The sequence below is a fragment of the Stegodyphus dumicola genome, chromosome 7 (genome assembly GCF_044657685.1).
Source record: "Stegodyphus dumicola isolate Sdum_Otavi_A_Nest chromosome 7, ASM4465768v1".
NCBI classification, from domain to species: Eukaryota; Metazoa; Arthropoda; class Arachnida; order Araneae; family Eresidae; genus Stegodyphus; species Stegodyphus dumicola.
The window spans coordinates 21,316,533-21,333,250 of NC_140774.1; the positions used below are offsets into that span (position 1 = coordinate 21,316,533).

At 36.1% G+C, this 16,718-nt stretch overlaps 1 protein-coding gene across 2 annotated transcripts in view; it reads right to left on the minus strand.

Moving 5' to 3' along the window:
- Positions 1–16,718, minus strand: part of Mcr (macroglobulin complement-related) — a 239,657-nt gene that overhangs the window by 163,710 nt on the left and 59,229 nt on the right. For both annotated transcript variants that reach the window (XM_085819950.1, XM_085819951.1), the window contains exon 2: positions 526–600. The gene's annotated coding sequence lies outside the window, so the exon portion shown is untranslated. The remainder of the gene's footprint in view (positions 1–525; positions 601–16,718) is intronic.

Consider the following 16,718-nt stretch of genomic DNA (forward strand, 5'->3'; position numbering starts at 1 on the left):
ACAATTTTACATCCACGCCTTCTCCGGGATTCGAACCCGTGCCCTTCCGTACGATAGTCAGAGTCATTAACCACTTTCTCGTCTCGACGGCAAAAATTTACTGACATAAAAGAGGATGAACGTTGATTTGGAGACCATTATAACCCACCAACGATCCAGAGAATGATATTGTTAAAAAATGGTAATCCAGCTGGACTACCTGCAAGTTTTCACGGTTTTCCATATGACTCACCAATCAGTTTCTCGTAGAAAGTTCTACGTAAAAACATCCCTGCCCTTAGGCTTCCCCCTCTCTACCTTATTTTGAGAAGATTTTTTTAATGAAAAGAAACATTCTAGATTCCATTTTTATGAAAATAAAGACATGTACTGTATATTTCCTGTGTTACAGGTTATATATGAAAATGTGTTTTCTCCTTGGATGCAGATAACAGAGAACTTAATAATATATATATATATTTTTTTTACTTGAAATATAATTTTTCCATTCTGAATGTTGCACAGAAAATATTTCATAAACTATACCTCTAGTGGTTAATTCAAGGATATCATAGGAAAGCCACCAAGCTGCGTCAGTAAGGTATAAAGTAGACAGCCAAGCTGGAACAAAAAAAAAAAGTGAATTTAGTTACGACTGCAATAAGAATAATTTACAACACTTTAAAGAAATATACATTTTAGATAACACAGATATATAAAATGTATATTTCTTTAAAATGTACATTTTATATATACATTTTAAATAACATAGATATTCTTTGCCTTATTCTTTGCTTATTTTTTACAATTTTTTATAGTTATTCGATGTTGTACAGTTTCACTTTAAAGAGAATAATAGGAAATTCACTTTTTAATCGTTACGGTATTTTCCTTTCGCAAAAATTAATTTCGGATTTCCGATTATTTTACAAAAAAATTTTACTTTTAGTATTATCATTTTAAATTAGCAAAATTTCACTTTACACTAATATACCGAATTTAGTCGCATATTTTCTCATTTAGTTAAAACGTTAAGGTTTTTCTTATCTAAAAATATAAGCTTAGCAAAAAGGTTATAAGGTATTTCTTCCGTCTTCTTAGCATGCCTTCGTGGTATAGTGGTCAGCACGCTCGACGCGTATTCGACAGGTCCGTGGTTCGAGTCCCGGCGAAAGCATTGTTCAATTTTCATGACTCCTACTTCAGGGAAAAAAAAAACGTCTCTACAAGGTATTCATGCCTTTTTTCCTTCTTCAAGACCAAGGATAATAATACTTATTGAACGATACAACGGACCAGTCTCAGCTGTATATAAGTGCTACTGCCCCGATTTACCAATTCGAGACGGCAGACTTTAAAAACTCTCAAACCGCCGCTACTCAGTGAGCGCAGGATCGCCACTCGCGACTCCCAAAGACGGCGGTGGCAAGAACATAAGTGCCTGGAGATCTAACTGGTCGTCAATTTGCTGTATACCAGTACCCAATAATATAAACAGGAGTCCCCAATTCAAATCTTCCGCCTTCTTCAACCGCCTTTTTAGCATGCCCTCGTGGTGTAATGCTCGGCGCGTATTCGAGAGGTCCGTGATTCGAGTCTCGGTGAAGGCATTGCTCATTTTACTGACTCTTGCTTCCAAAAAAAATCTTAATGACTCTACAGCGTATCAATTTGAACTTTTAAATGAATCAAAATTCAATTTCAGATTGGTGAAAATTTGATAGAACTTTCAATAATATCAGACAGAAAATTTTCTTCATTAAACAAAAGTACTCTGCAGCGGAATAATGTTCTTTTTTGAAAACGAAACTTGGTACAGAAAAATCGGCGTCAAACAGTGGCTCATCTGACAGCCCAATACAATGTAGGTCCAAGTGCAAGTGTTTCGGAACCCAGAATTCAGCGGACGTTGGATATGTGACTGCGCAGCAGACGTCCCACACATGTGCCTCCATTGCCCAAGCGTCATTGACAACTGCGCACACATGGGCCCGGAAACATCGAGACTGGACCACGGATTAAATGGAAGACAGTTGCCTGCTCGGATGAATCACGACTTCTCATTTAACATGTAGATGATTGTATCAGGGTATGCCGTCTTCCAGGCGAAAATTTGCTACCCTCCCCGGTTATAGCAGAAGGCAGGTTATACACAGGCTGGTTGTGGCAGTATTATACTTTAGGCGACATTCTCAAGGGAAGCTCTAGGATCCTTAGTTGTGGTAAAAAAAACCATGAAAGCTGAGGAGTATCTGAACATAAGTGCGGATCAACTGCACCCTTACATGGCGTCTCTCTTCCTGACTGAAAATGAAATCTTCCAGCAGAACAACAATACCCCCCCCCAAGGCTCGAATTGTGTTGGAGTGGTTCGAGGAGTATGAATTCCAGTTAATGTCCTTCTCACCTAACTCGCCGGATCTTAAGCCGATAGAGTACATTTGGGATCTCATGAAGAGGCAGCTCAGAGCTCAAATAAAATCAAGTCGGAGTATTCCGATTTAGTATGATCGCTGCTTAGACATTTGATACAACCTGTTCCAGTCATCTACCAAGAACTTGTGGCATCTATGCAAAGGGCGAGTTGCAGCTGTTTTCCAGGCCAAAGGTCGCGCAACGCGTTATTGTGTAGGTGGTCATAATGTTTTGGCTCTTCAGTTTATATTCTATAAACATAATTACTTAGTATGTTTTATAAGAAAATAATCTGTATTTATAGATATATCCTTTGGGATTTTATATAGGAAACATGTGCTCTGCTTATACAATTGCTTGCTGTAATAATAGAAGCAAATAAACTGTAACGGTTACAGATCCGTTAGGAATTTTACTTTAGAAAATTATGTTCTACTTGCATAACTATTTGCTGTAATATTACAAGAAACAAATCTGTAACCTTTACAGGCATAATCCTTGTAAAGTTACAGTACTTGTAAAGTTCGATTTGATATTATTTTTATTTCCATTAAAAATGAACGTCAAAAACGAACCAGAAAATCTATGGATGTAGTTAATTAATTTACAATGTAATTTATATGCAAACAGCTTTTTTCACAGTTGAAAATTGATAGGAAAAGAAACACCTTGACCGATCAGCATCTACAATCCGTGGATAAAGATAATTTCTCCCCCACGGCTACAAATTTTATCAGAATCTAATACCATCAACTGTCAAGCTGTAATAAGAAATAAAGAGTTTATAATTATTTGCATGCAAATATGTTCTTTTTTTTTAATCATGAAAGGAAAATTTAATAAATAAGAGAAAGAAATTGAGTTGTATTTATTTACTCTCAAGTTTTGTCTCACTTGGAAAAGTTTCTCCGAAAACTCAGAAATTCTTCATAATTTGTTTATTATGTTTAAATTTAGGTAAATTATTTAATGATTAATTACATGCCAGAAATATTTGAAAGGAATATCAGTCTAGGAATGAAATATTTAGTTGTCAGTATGTTTGGATTACAAGGTGTAACCAACAAATATTGCAAGCATAAAACTTCAGATTTCAAATAAAAAATAAATAGAAATTAGAATTTTCTTCTTTTGTTGTATTACTATTATTTTTACTTATATTACGCCTTTATACGTATTTATCAAGCAAGATTTAAAATGTATTTAAAATATTTTTAATTTTGCTGATGAAATTTTTTTTGGAGGGGGGGGGGAATCCGGCCTCTTAATTGTTTCCAGGATGTGCAAGCAGCCGGCATACAATTTGAGTTTGGCCCCTCTGTTCAAGGCGTTCAGAAAGTAAGCTACTCTGCACTCTAAAGTGGATTCGTCCACCTAGTGACTGTTTTCGTCTTACTAAAAGATTTGGAGTGCATAGACTCTGATTGATGAAGCATTTTACTGATTCTTCAACAGAGATAATTTTCAAAGTTTCATAAAAGTCGAGAAAACAGAAACTATATTAGCTTGAATGAATTTTTTTAAACAAGGTTACCATAACATACCGGACAAGCAAGGTTGTTTTATATACCAGGAGCTTTACAAAATGAAAAAAACGTTGACAATAAAAGGACAGATAGTGCTTATTTAGCAAGGGGCCTATCAAGGGGGGAAAGTCAGCCGCGTGCCCCTGATCAGGGCGGATGCCTCTGAAGGACTCAGTAACATTTGAGCTCCTTCCCAAAGCAGCTTCAACAGCTTTGTTCCCACTTGAGCCTTAGAGAGGGGGACTCAAGCAATTTTATTTCCAGATGATCCCGGTCGAGAACATCCTCCTCATGTCATTTGTAACACAGTCTGTGTTTTTACACCCGTTTTCTGTAAATAACAGAACACAAAGTAAGTGTTTTCAACGGCATAACACTTTTTTTTAATCGCCATTTAGACTTTTTTGACCTGACTTTTTGACAGTGTGTTTCAGTTGATTCTTGCGAAAGAATACGTTTCTCAAAATTGAAATTGATTAGAAACTACCTTCGATCGACAATGAGCCGAATAAGATCTAGCGGTTCGGCAATCCTTTCCACTGAAAATGCTACAGTTAAAAACATTAATTTTCATGAAAGTATAAAAAATTTCCAGAAGTAAAACTCACCAATAAAAAGCAACTTTTTTTTATTATTGACAGGAAAGTTAAAAAAAATAATAATAAATATTAAATGAACAAAAATGGAAGATCAGAAAGCTTTTTTAGATATATGTTTGGCTGGTAGATGTAAATTGGTTTTTCTTTAATCTTAAGATTTTTTGTTTTCCAAATCATTTCAATTACTTAAATTTTAACTAAAATAAATGTTAATTATATATTTATATTGACATTTTGCATGCAGATCATTCCAATAACGGGGTGCCCCAAGGAGATTTCCGCCCCAGGTCACGATAGCTGTAGGTCTGCCACTGCCTGCAGCAAGGGCCTCTTGGGTGTCGGCGGATCAAAGCAGAGGAAGTAATACACCCAAATAATTGAAGTCTATGCTTTTGGATTGCGTCCACACTGAGCATATCCTCCGTGTCCAATTAAAAAAATGCAAGTTTTGGATACCGTGCCAGTTTTTTGAGTTTGTATCTTCGGTTCAAAGAGGAGGTGAAGAGACGAGCGTTTTTTTTTTTTTTTTTTTTTTTTTTTTTTTTTATTATTATTATTATTATTCTTCCTCCACCCCTGTTCCGTTATGCCCGTCAAGGCAGACTGCAATTGGGTGGCCCGGAGCTCACCTTGGGTGGCACTTTAATTGAAATCTTTCGAAGAATGCCATCGGTTTGTTTAGATAGCAGGTGGAATTTGAAGTTGTCTTCTATGCAATTAAATGCCCACATTCCCCCCGTCACACTGCGTTACAGAGCCCGTTTAAACAGTTAAACTGTCCAGAAATATGCTATTAAATACAGTATTAATATGCGGTAATGAAGTACATAAACAAATAAATAAAATTAATAGATAAATAATTTTTAAAAACATTTTGAAAGCTTTCAGATTTTATAGCATGCCTACAGTGTGTTGGCACTGCTCGCTTTGAAATCGTCGAGTTTGTTAATCAAAAATTCTTTAACGTTTAAAAAATACTAAATGGATAATAAAATAAATTCGAAATTACCATGCGAGAAGCATGCATTCATTATTCAATTTCTTTAAATATAATACAGGGGGATAATATATAGTGGCAAAAATCTGAAAAGTGATACAGCCGTGATTCGATGCAAAAAGCCGTTTCGAGACTAATACCCCATCTGGGCTAATAAGAAAGTAAAATTGGACTCTCGTTACATCTTTCGTTAATCCATGTTTATTATTCCTAAATATACGAAATTCCGTTTAGGCTAATTGCATTCCAGGTCAACAACAACAACAAAATTGTTTATTAAATTATTTTTTAACTTTCTTAAACGAAATAAAAGAAGTGTTGTAATCGCGAAACTTTCGAGTATCATTTCAACGGAAATATCCATTTTGAACATAATTTTGCGTGACATCTGTACGTAAGGATAGAATAAAGAACTCTATTTTCGAAAGCGGATTGCAAAAAGGGATTCAAAATTAATTTTTCAAGACTTCTGTTCGAACGTCCGTATATATATATCTCGCCTGACTTAAAAACAATCAGCAGTAGAACCTTGGAATTTTGCATATGGAACTGCTTTAAAAGAATGCGCACCTTTTTTTTTATTATCGGCTACACTAAAAGTACATATATATAAGTCCTTACTTGGCCTTTATTTTCGCAATCGTTGGTCGCACTCATATATTTCCAAATACAGAAGTGTCTTAAATGAAGAAAATTTTCACGCTCTGGCAATGTCAGATTTAAAAATAAATTGGTTTGGTTTATTTAATTATGGCAAAGCACACTAAGGGCTATCTACTCAAGGGTAGGGATGCCTTCGTGGAGGACTTTCTAAGGGAAACTGGCTCGTATACATGTAAAATAAATTAAATAAATAAATAAATATAGAAAAATAACGAAATCTAACTTTTAAAGCGGTCTCCCGGTTCCTATACTTATTTTGGGGAAAGTTTTAAACTCGTTATGAAAAAACAAAATTATAAGTAATTTAATTAAATCATAACTTTGTAAAAAGCTATCAGTACAATAATATGCGTTAAATTTGTAATATGATAATCTATTATTTTTTAATTTTAATATTGTTGATTGTTTAATAAAATTTAAGTCTAGGGACCGGAGCAACGTGTAAAAAGTCGGATTTCGTATTTCATGCAAAATTAACATTTTTCTTTTATTTCTGCACATTTTTGTCATTTAAAACATTTTAAGTATGTTTACGACCAATGGTTGCGAAAATAAAGGACTTTTGTAAACACAGTTACACTAGAAACTCTTACACAACTTATTGTCATGCTGCTCGCATTATCCGTTACTAAAAAAAAAAAAAAAAAAAAAAAAAAAAAAAAAAAAAAAAAAAAAAGTTCGTCCAAGCAAAGATTGTTTTCGTCTCACTAATAAAGAGAAACCCTCGCCCGCTACTCGCGAAGGTCACGTCGAAACTTCCCTGGTAACTTTATGCGAGCCTAGTACCAGAACCGACCCATAAACGAACGAACACGAACTGACGGATGACTGAGGCCTAAGATGGAGCAAAGACGACAGCAAGAATTGAAGAGATGCAAGCCACAGGGAAGTAGAAATAAAGATATCTTATTAGATATTGTAATATTTATATTACTACGTATTCTTATTTCATTGTAGGTTTTTTTAAAAGATAAATAATGATTGTTATCAGTACTTTATTCAGGACTACTTTTATTTGTTACGTTCTTACTGTAACCGCGTCCTTTAGAAATGAAATCATTGGCATGATTTTCCCCTGTTAATTTTTAAACGATAAAATTAGTAAAGAAAAAAGGGGGGCAAAAGAAAAAAAAAAACGCGAGGAAATCGATATACATCTAGGATCAATGCTTAACGGATGTAGAGAGGGAAACGCAGCCAACCATTTTCGAACACCTTGTGCATGGCACTAAAATTTATAATCATGAAATTTATATGCTAATATTAAAAACGGAACAAATTCTTTGCATATCAAACATTATTGTCTGAGTTTTATACGATCTGTCCATTCATCATGCAGGTGATTAGTATAAGCATTGCCACAAAAAAAAAGACAAAATGATAAAAATTCGATAACTGGGATTTCGCAATTTATTCCATTGTTTCAAAAAATCATAACAAAAATAAATGGGCACAAAATTATTACTTCGTTATTTTTCTTTATTTTTACCAGCCTGAGAAATTACACTAGGTTTTTATTAATATCGTGACACTGCAGGTGTTCCATAAATGTTTCAGATTTTAATTTTATTTAAAGAAAGATCCACGGACTAGCTAAATTATCAAAGTTTGATAAGAATAATAATACATGTTTACACAGTAGATATGACTGTACAGTAAAACACTATTATTAAAATCAATGCTAACGATGGACCACCAAAGTTTCGAACCCTTAAACGAGTTCGGAGTATTTCTGAGAATTCCATTTGCGGGGTGAAAATTCTTTTCTCTTTTTGGACGCTATTTTTTGTGTAATTGCTTCGAAAGAGGCTCCTATTGTAATTGATTGCAAACCTGTAATTCGAAGATAAATGAATTAGCAGTTCTTTTGAAGCAACCGCCGTGCGCAAAGAGGATAAATATATCAAAGTGAAGGATTGAAAAGTACGGTGTGCTGGCTCACTTTTATTGACACTTTAATTTCTCCTTCGTGCAGCACACAGTCGTTGTATCGCAACTCGAGAAATGTTTTCGCAAGTTACCTTTTAAAAGCACACTGTTGTGAGGTGATTTCTTTTTTCTTGCTTGCTTTTTTTTAATTCTTCCCTCCCCCTCCACTTCAGCACAATCATTGCAATGTTCCATGCTGGCGTAAATCCCATTTCAGACTTTCTGAAGCTTGTAACAAATATCGAGGGATTTAAGGCCTTTTTTCCAACATCTGTGTGTATTCTGATGAATGAAAACATCAAAAATCCTACCATTTCAGCCTTTCTATTTTTAACCTTTCATTATAGCTGGTGGGAATATTAATGTGCATAAAGAACACCTATATCAGCCGGAAAAGAAACATCTTCTTGGTCTGAATACTATAATAACACTGTTAGGCAGACAGTCGTAAAAAAATCTTTTCCCCTTATATAGTTTAATATTTTTTTTTTCTACAGTGAAAGTCACATTTTTAAAAGTCAATCAAATAATAAATCTATTTTACTAAAATGGAAGACCTTGTAATACCTAGAGGGCGCGTTTCAGGAGTGGCGGATACGGGGATACCTTCTTCGAGTGGTAGAAGGGAAATAAAATACCTTCAGCGGACCAACAGGCAGAAATCCAACCTCTTGAGGCAATGGCAATCATTTTTCCATGATAGGTCATTTTATGGATCTAGATCAAAGGTATCCACATATGTAACTATACCAAATGGAGCAACTATATTCCAGAGCCATGGAGCAGGCAACATAGCTTCCAAATTTACATGTGATTGAGCAGTCCAGGACGCCCTGAGAATTTACATCGACTTAAATGATAATGATAAAGCCAGCGGACTTGTTATTTATTATGAGTCTAAGGCTGTCCTAGAGGCAATACTGAAGGGACATTCCAAATTCACCCAAGATGTACACCAACACCTAGAAACAATCAACCAGATGGAAAAGACATGCATTATGCAATGGATACCTGTGCATGTTGGAATCGATGGAAACGATGCAGCCGACGAACAGCCTAAAAAGGCAAGAGATCTCAATAATTCAATCCCCGTCACTCTTGAAAATGTTAATGTTATTGCCAGATATAGACTCGAAGAGATATGTGAGAGTGATACAAACAGAGAAATCGCAAAGACTAGACCGAGAACCCGCCATTTTAGAGGAATGAAAATTAATGAAGATAGTATCAGATAGTAAAGAACTCGTAGAAACTGCCCTGAGACGGAGCTCTTGCAGAACACATTTTCACCTGTCCGGCAATACTTGCAGCTCTGCAAAGTTTGGGAGAATTTCCTTTCTAGGGAGAGCTGTAGAGTGAATAAATAGTGAAACTGGCAAAAGCAGTGATTTCACTCATTGATCCATACGACTTCTCAAAGGACACGACACCAACCAACCATTTACTAAAAACTGTGATAGTATTACTACTTACGATTTTCATGATTCTTTAAAACATTATTTTTTAATTCAGATTTAATACCAGCCAAATCTTTAAAAGATTTCATTTTTAAATTTCAATATGATTTTTACTTCCTTGTACGAAGTGAAGGAAGTATTGTAATCGCAAAAAACTTCGGGTATCATATTTCAACGACAATATCCATTTTGACCGCATTCGAATTCATTCGGACGGTTTTTGTTTTCCCTGACATCTGTACGTGAGGACAAAATAAGGGATTATATTTTTCCAAAACTGATTGTAAAATGGATTCAGTAGGGAGTTTTTTTGTGTCATCTTTACGCATGTATTTCGCGAAACTCAAAAACGATTAGCCGTAGAACGTTGAAACTTTGTACACGGAACTGATATAACATCTAGTTGCACATCTCCCTTATATATACGAGGATACACTTTCTTAGCCGGCTTGGTGAACTCTGTTTTTTTATGCTGGTAAATTATGCCCCTCCCCCCCCCCTTTTTTTTTTTTTTGCTTTAAAAGTGATTGAATTATGTTGCTCTTATGTTTCGGTTAAGATTCTTATGCCTTTAGTTTATCTGCATGTAATAGTTGTAGAATTATCAACAATTAAATGTTCAAGTGACTCTTCGGGCATAAAAAATATTTATTCTCAATTCCCTACCCCGGAAAAAAATTCTTTGAAAACATCTACGCCAAAACTTGCCAAATATCAGAAAAATGTCACCAAGTAAGGGCCTGCATCATAAAGCAGCTTGCTTTCGATTTCAGTCAACCGTTTAAAATTAGGCGAAAAAGCAACCTTAGTTTGGCTTAAATTTAGAATGATCAGAATATAGATTTCTGTTCTTCAAAAGCATTAAAAATCTGCAGAATCTTTTGCTCCTGATCCTTTAAATTAAATAAATTTCGCTGGAAACATCTACGCTAAACTAAGGTTGCCTTTTTGACCAATTCTGAATTTTACATTGACAAGATCTCTCCCACGAATGAGGGATGTTCTCCGAATATTAAGATTAGGGGTACAGCATCGGCCAAATAATTTCCAGAAACGTTATGAAGAAATCCTAAATGAATTTTTGACTTTTCCTTGTTAAAATGCTGTGAAAGTACCCCTTCATATGTTTACCCCTTAGTAAAAGTCGACAAATTTTCAGATTGTGCCAAACTCTGGCAACTGTGCATAACAGCTTTTCAGGCAACCATGCTCATAGCAATCCTTTAGTGAAGCAGCGTTGCCATCCGTTCTTTTGTAGTATTTCCAACGGCTTTCATAAACAAATTGTAATATTTTATGCCTTAAATTTAATTTTAAAGTATGCGCTTGTGGACTTTGCCAGCGATGGAAGAAACTGTGGTAAAATTTCTTCAAGAATATGTGGAACAAATATGTGGGATGTGTATGAATCTTCAAGAATATGTGGAACAAATATGTGGGATGCGTATGAATCTTCAAGAATATGTGGAATGTGTGGAACAAAGAGCAGATGTGTATACGTTTGATAAATAGCTGATGTTACGGGAAATAATGCCGCATCTTTGCGGTTCTCTGATGCAACTAGTGTAAACAGATGGCTGTATACTTGGGGAGAAGAAAAACGGAAAAAAAAAAATAGAGGGGGGAGAGAGAGAGAGAGAGAAGGAAAGATTTTGAAGAAAATGGTAAGTGCTTTATTTTTCAATGCATCATGCTATACTTATTTAACAATCAAAATTTGTATTTTAAATTACTAAAGTATATTTTCTTTTCATGTATCGATAATGTTTGCCAATTTACAATAAATATCAATAGTTTGAAAATATTTTTAAAAAAAAAACCGAGAAAACCACCATCTTGCACCCGATAAGTAACTTTTACCTTTTCATCAGCAAAAAATAGCCAAATTGTGCCAAAGTGGCTGTGTTAATACGTAAGTAACTTTTTTTCTGGTCGTTTAACGGTATCAAAATAGCTGTGGACAAACGGGATCACATTAAGCGGCCCCTACTGTAATTGTTAAAATCATCCATATTTAGGCTATCAGGACAGCGATAATCACTTTCACGTTACTGTTCTTTTATCTCTATGCCCACTTTGTCCAGGGCCGGAGCTATATTTTTGGATTAGATTTAGATTATATTAGATTATTCAATTATGGCAAAGCACACGATGGCTATCTGCCTAAAGGGAGGGATGCCTTCGTGGAGGACTTTCTAAGAGGAATCCCTCACTTTAGGCAGATAGCCCTCATGTGCTATATTTTTGGAATTCAGGTGCAAACTCTGCAACTACAAAATTCTACCGTCAGATTCATTCCTAAATTGTAAATAAATTGCAAAACTTATGCTGCCTTGCGCGATTGTTTCTGGCTTTCTTCGCGTTCTAAAAAAAAAAGTATTGGATAAGAAGGAAACAGGAATTGAAAAATTACAAGCTATAATTATATTACAATTTTTTAAATGACAGTTATTATTCAATTCTTTTGATAGATGTAGCAATGTTAATCAGCTTCTTTCATTCTTTATTATTATTTAAATTTCTTTCGTATGAATGGCAATTTTATCACTGAAAAACACTACCAAAACTACTGCATTGAAAAATGTTACACTAGTCTAGTCTAGTCTGTACCGATATGGCCGAAATGTCGCGCAGTAGCGCAACTTGTCCGGCTCATGAGAGTAAGTCCAGTGAGCATATGACTTTGAACATTCGTGACAATTTGGTGAGGTCAAAGGTGGTTTACAGGGGGCGACCATGAGTCGCAAAGCCATTGAGAGGCGAGCGCAGTGAGAAGTGCACGAAAGAGGAGCCGTGAGGATACTGTGTATTATGTTTGTGTTGTTACATTAAAAAAGACACAGACAAAGCCGACAATTTCTTTTAGGACATGTGAAATATAATACATGAAACATAAAAGTTCAGTATTGATAATAATAACTACAAATAACATGAAATTAAAAGGATACAAAATATTGATATAAATACAATTGAGAACTCAAAATATATACACTATGCACAAGAACTCTGCACAATTAGCATGATAAATTATGTAGGGAAATTTAAGTCCCGGGCGAGGTGGGCCGCGAGTGGACGTAACGATGCATCTTCTTCTAGAATAACATAATTCAAGACATTAAGGTCAGTCATGTGATTGCATTCTTGAGCCTTTTTAAATAATTTAACATTGGCCTTATGTAAATACATTTCTATGGAATCCAGTTTTAGGTCTCGATGTAGAGTCTGATTTGAGACGTAATAGTGGGCGTTGGTTATCATCCTTAGAACTTTGTTTTGAGTAATCTGAAGTTTGCTCAACTCCTTTTTCTGAACCGTTGCCCAGGCGGGAGACGCGTACGCAAAAATAGGCCGCATTATGGAGTTGTAGATGTGTCTTTTACGCTTCATATCCAATCTAGAAGTCGCAGACACAAGTGGCGTGAGACTTTGAATGACACCAATGGCCTTGCCTCTGACGTAATTTATATGCCTTGCGCGATTGTTTCTGGCTTCCAGAGGAAATTTGAATTGTATTTAAGTCCCAAATAAGTAGCGCTTTTGACCACAGGTACTACGGTATCAAAGAGTTCCAGCTGGACAGTCAAGGGATGGTTCATTTTATTTTTCTTGAAAATCAGGAGTTTGGACTTGTCGGCATTTATTGCGATTTTCCACATAGCGCACCATTGCTCAAGTTTGGGCATAAATCTTTGTAGCTTCTTTACGGCAAAATTTGGCGACCCAGACTTGACAGCAAAGGCTGTGTCGCCTGCACAGCATCCCATGAAGAAGTTGTGGTCCAGATGTTCTGCAGGTAGGTCTGCCACGTAGAATAAGTAGAGCACAGGCCCGAGAATAGACCCCTGCGGAACCACGGCCTTGACATGCCTCTTATTTGAAATACTTTCACCAATTTGAATAAAGAACGTCCTGTTGGACAGAAAAGAGTGGATGATCTTTATTAACTCACTGATGAATTTTAAGTTAATTAACTTGTAAATAAGCTCCTCATGCCAGACGCGGTCAAATACCTTCGCCATGTCCAGCATGAGTAAGGCAACTTATCTTTTGTTGTGCAGTGCACTGCCTATGAACTCATTCAGTCGTACTAAATGTTACACTGAACTACTACTATTAAATATACCGAAGAACACTGTATTGAAATACTACTGAATACTACGAAATACTGAATACTCTACTGAACTAACTACTGAATATTAGGAAATAATGAAAACTATGAAATATAGCAAAAAAGCCAACGATTGAATATTACGAACTACTGCTACTGAATATTATGAACTATTGAATACTATGTAGAATATATTATATTGAAGAGCACTATACTGAAGTACTATTGCTGAATACTATGAAAAATACTATATTGGAATTAAATTAACTTCTACTAACTAAAGTAATTACTACTACTCAATACTACGAAATACTAAATATCGAGATGAATACTACACTGAAAAATACATGCTGAGCTATTACAGCTGAATGCTACAAACTACAAGATACTAGAAAGAATACTAAACGCCCACCAACGGCCAATTGATAGCAGGCGAATGGGCTGCCTGCATGAGCGTTTTAGGGTTTTTCCCCATGCGTAACGTATATAAGAACAAGTTTCCCTTGGAAAGTCCTCTATGAATGCATCCCTTCCCTTAGGCAAACAGCCCTGGTGTGCCTTGTCATAATTAACTAAACCGAAGCCTAAGAACACTAAACTAAACTGCAAGTATTAATCACTTCGAACTATACTTATTTCGATTACGAAATGTAGTCTTCAGGGACTATACGTATTCAATTACAATTATTTACTATAGTAAATTACAATTATCTACTATAGTATTATTCCTATAGGAATAATATAGTGAAACTACAACTACTGTACTTATAAATAATACTGAAACTACTACAACTGAATATTATGAACTACTAAATGCTAACAAAATATATATATACTCATTTAGTACAAGTGAATACTGCGAATAAGACTACATTGAATTACACTGACTACCAATAAGTATTTGGACACCTATCACCTATGCAAATGACGATATCTGCGGTCCTAAGTTCATAATATTCACGGACTCCGCCGGTATATATCGTGTAGGAAACAGCATCGGCTTTAGTCGCATGCAAGATACCTCGCAGTTCGCAGCTCTCTGATTTCGAGAAAGGTATAATTATCGGGTATCACAAATGTGGCCGATCCTTAAGGGACATATCTAGCGATCTGAAGTACCCAAAATCGACAGTGGCCTATGTGATTAAGAAGTGGAAGGTGAGCGGTGATTGTCGGAATGTGCCCCGAGTCGGCAGACCAACGAAACTGGGAGATAGAGACCGACGAGCCCTGTCCAGAGAAATTCGGAAGAACCGCACCCAACCGATGGCCCTCATCCGCGAGGAGTTTCAACAGGCATCCGGAAGTATTTTTTCAATGAATACAATCCGTAAGGAAGTACATCTGCTTGGTTTTCATGGTCGTGCTGCTGCCCATAAGCCTTTGATCACAAAGTCCAACCGCGCCGCTCGGTTAATGTAGTACAAAGCACATCGAAATTTGACCGTAGATCAGTGGAAACGGGTTCTTTGGAGTGACGAATCAAGGTTCACCCTTTACCGTTCGGATGGCAGTGTCTGGGTCTGGCGTCTACCTGGAGAACGTCTCCTGCCAGAATGCATTGTGCCAGCAGTCAAGTTTGGCGTAGGTGGAATTATGGTCTGGGGATGTTTCTCCTGGTATGGGCTGGGACCCATGGTCCCCATTCATGGTAAGCTCAACTCTGATGCCTACTGCACTATTTTGGATGACAATGTGCTTCCTACGTTATGGCAGTTTTACGGGTTGGACCTATGTTACTTTCAGAACGACGATGCCAGTTGTCATGTTTCGACGTTAACCAAGGCTTGGTATGGTGCCAATGGAGTTCATCGAATGGACTGGCCTGCCCAGAGTCCAGACCTGAACCCTATCAAGAACCTCTGGGACGAGTTGCATCGCCGAATTCAGGGGTGCACTACTCGTGCAAAATCGGTGAAGGAACTTCTATGTCTTCTCCAAGCCGAGTAGAAGAAAATACCACTAGCTGCCATACAAAGACTTGTGGAAAGTATGCCCCGGAGGGTCCACGCTGTAATTACCTCTCGTGGAGGCTCTACCAACTATTGATTTTGAATAAAGTTAGTTTTTCTTTTCTATCACAGGTGTCCAAATACTTATTGGTAGTCAGTGTACTACTGAATACTATAAATAACAGTACAACTAAAAAACGAAGTACTCAATATTATGAACAATACTAGGATCTACAGAATACTTCGAAGTATATTATACTAAACATAGAAATATTGAATATTACGAAACAATACTACGATTTACTGAATATTATTAAAAGTACTATTCTGAATACTACGAAGTTTTCTTAGTATATAATACACTAAGTATACTGCGAAGAATAGTCCGAAGAATCTACTATCAATACTACGAGGAATGCTAACCTAATACCACTAATACTGAAAGCGATGAAGAATACTGTAGTGAAAAATACTAAACTAAGAGTAAAGAAGAACTAAAGAATACGCACGGAAGTATACTGAAAAATACGCACGGAACTACTACAAACTGCATCATACCAGAAACACTACTATACTATCGTACAACTACTAAACACTATAAACTACTAAAAAATACTACACTGAAAATATTAGAATACGCTGAAAAATACTACCAATTTCCTCGAAGAAACTGAAAAACCCGAAGTCACGACACTCGCTACTAAAAGTCACGACGCACGGAACAATTTCGTTACAAATAAGTCGGCTGCGGACAGACTGGGGGGGGGGAATGAATTCCATTTCGAGACTAATATCAATCTCTAAAGATCACGAAGATCCTTTCATTCTACGAGGCATCAATGAACCTGCTATAGATACTGACCTGTTATTAATCGGCAACAGTATCGCCGTCCGTCGATTTTCTAATGGTGCCAGAACATTACGTCCTATTAAAGAAAATAATACCTATAGCACATTTTAATACTCCAGTAATGTCAGTTATTAACAAATAGCTATTTCTTTTTCTTCGCCATAAACCTGTCGGAGACCATAACGATAATAGATTCATTGTGAGTTCCGAGAAATGATCCATGGTCGAATTAAACTCAGTCTA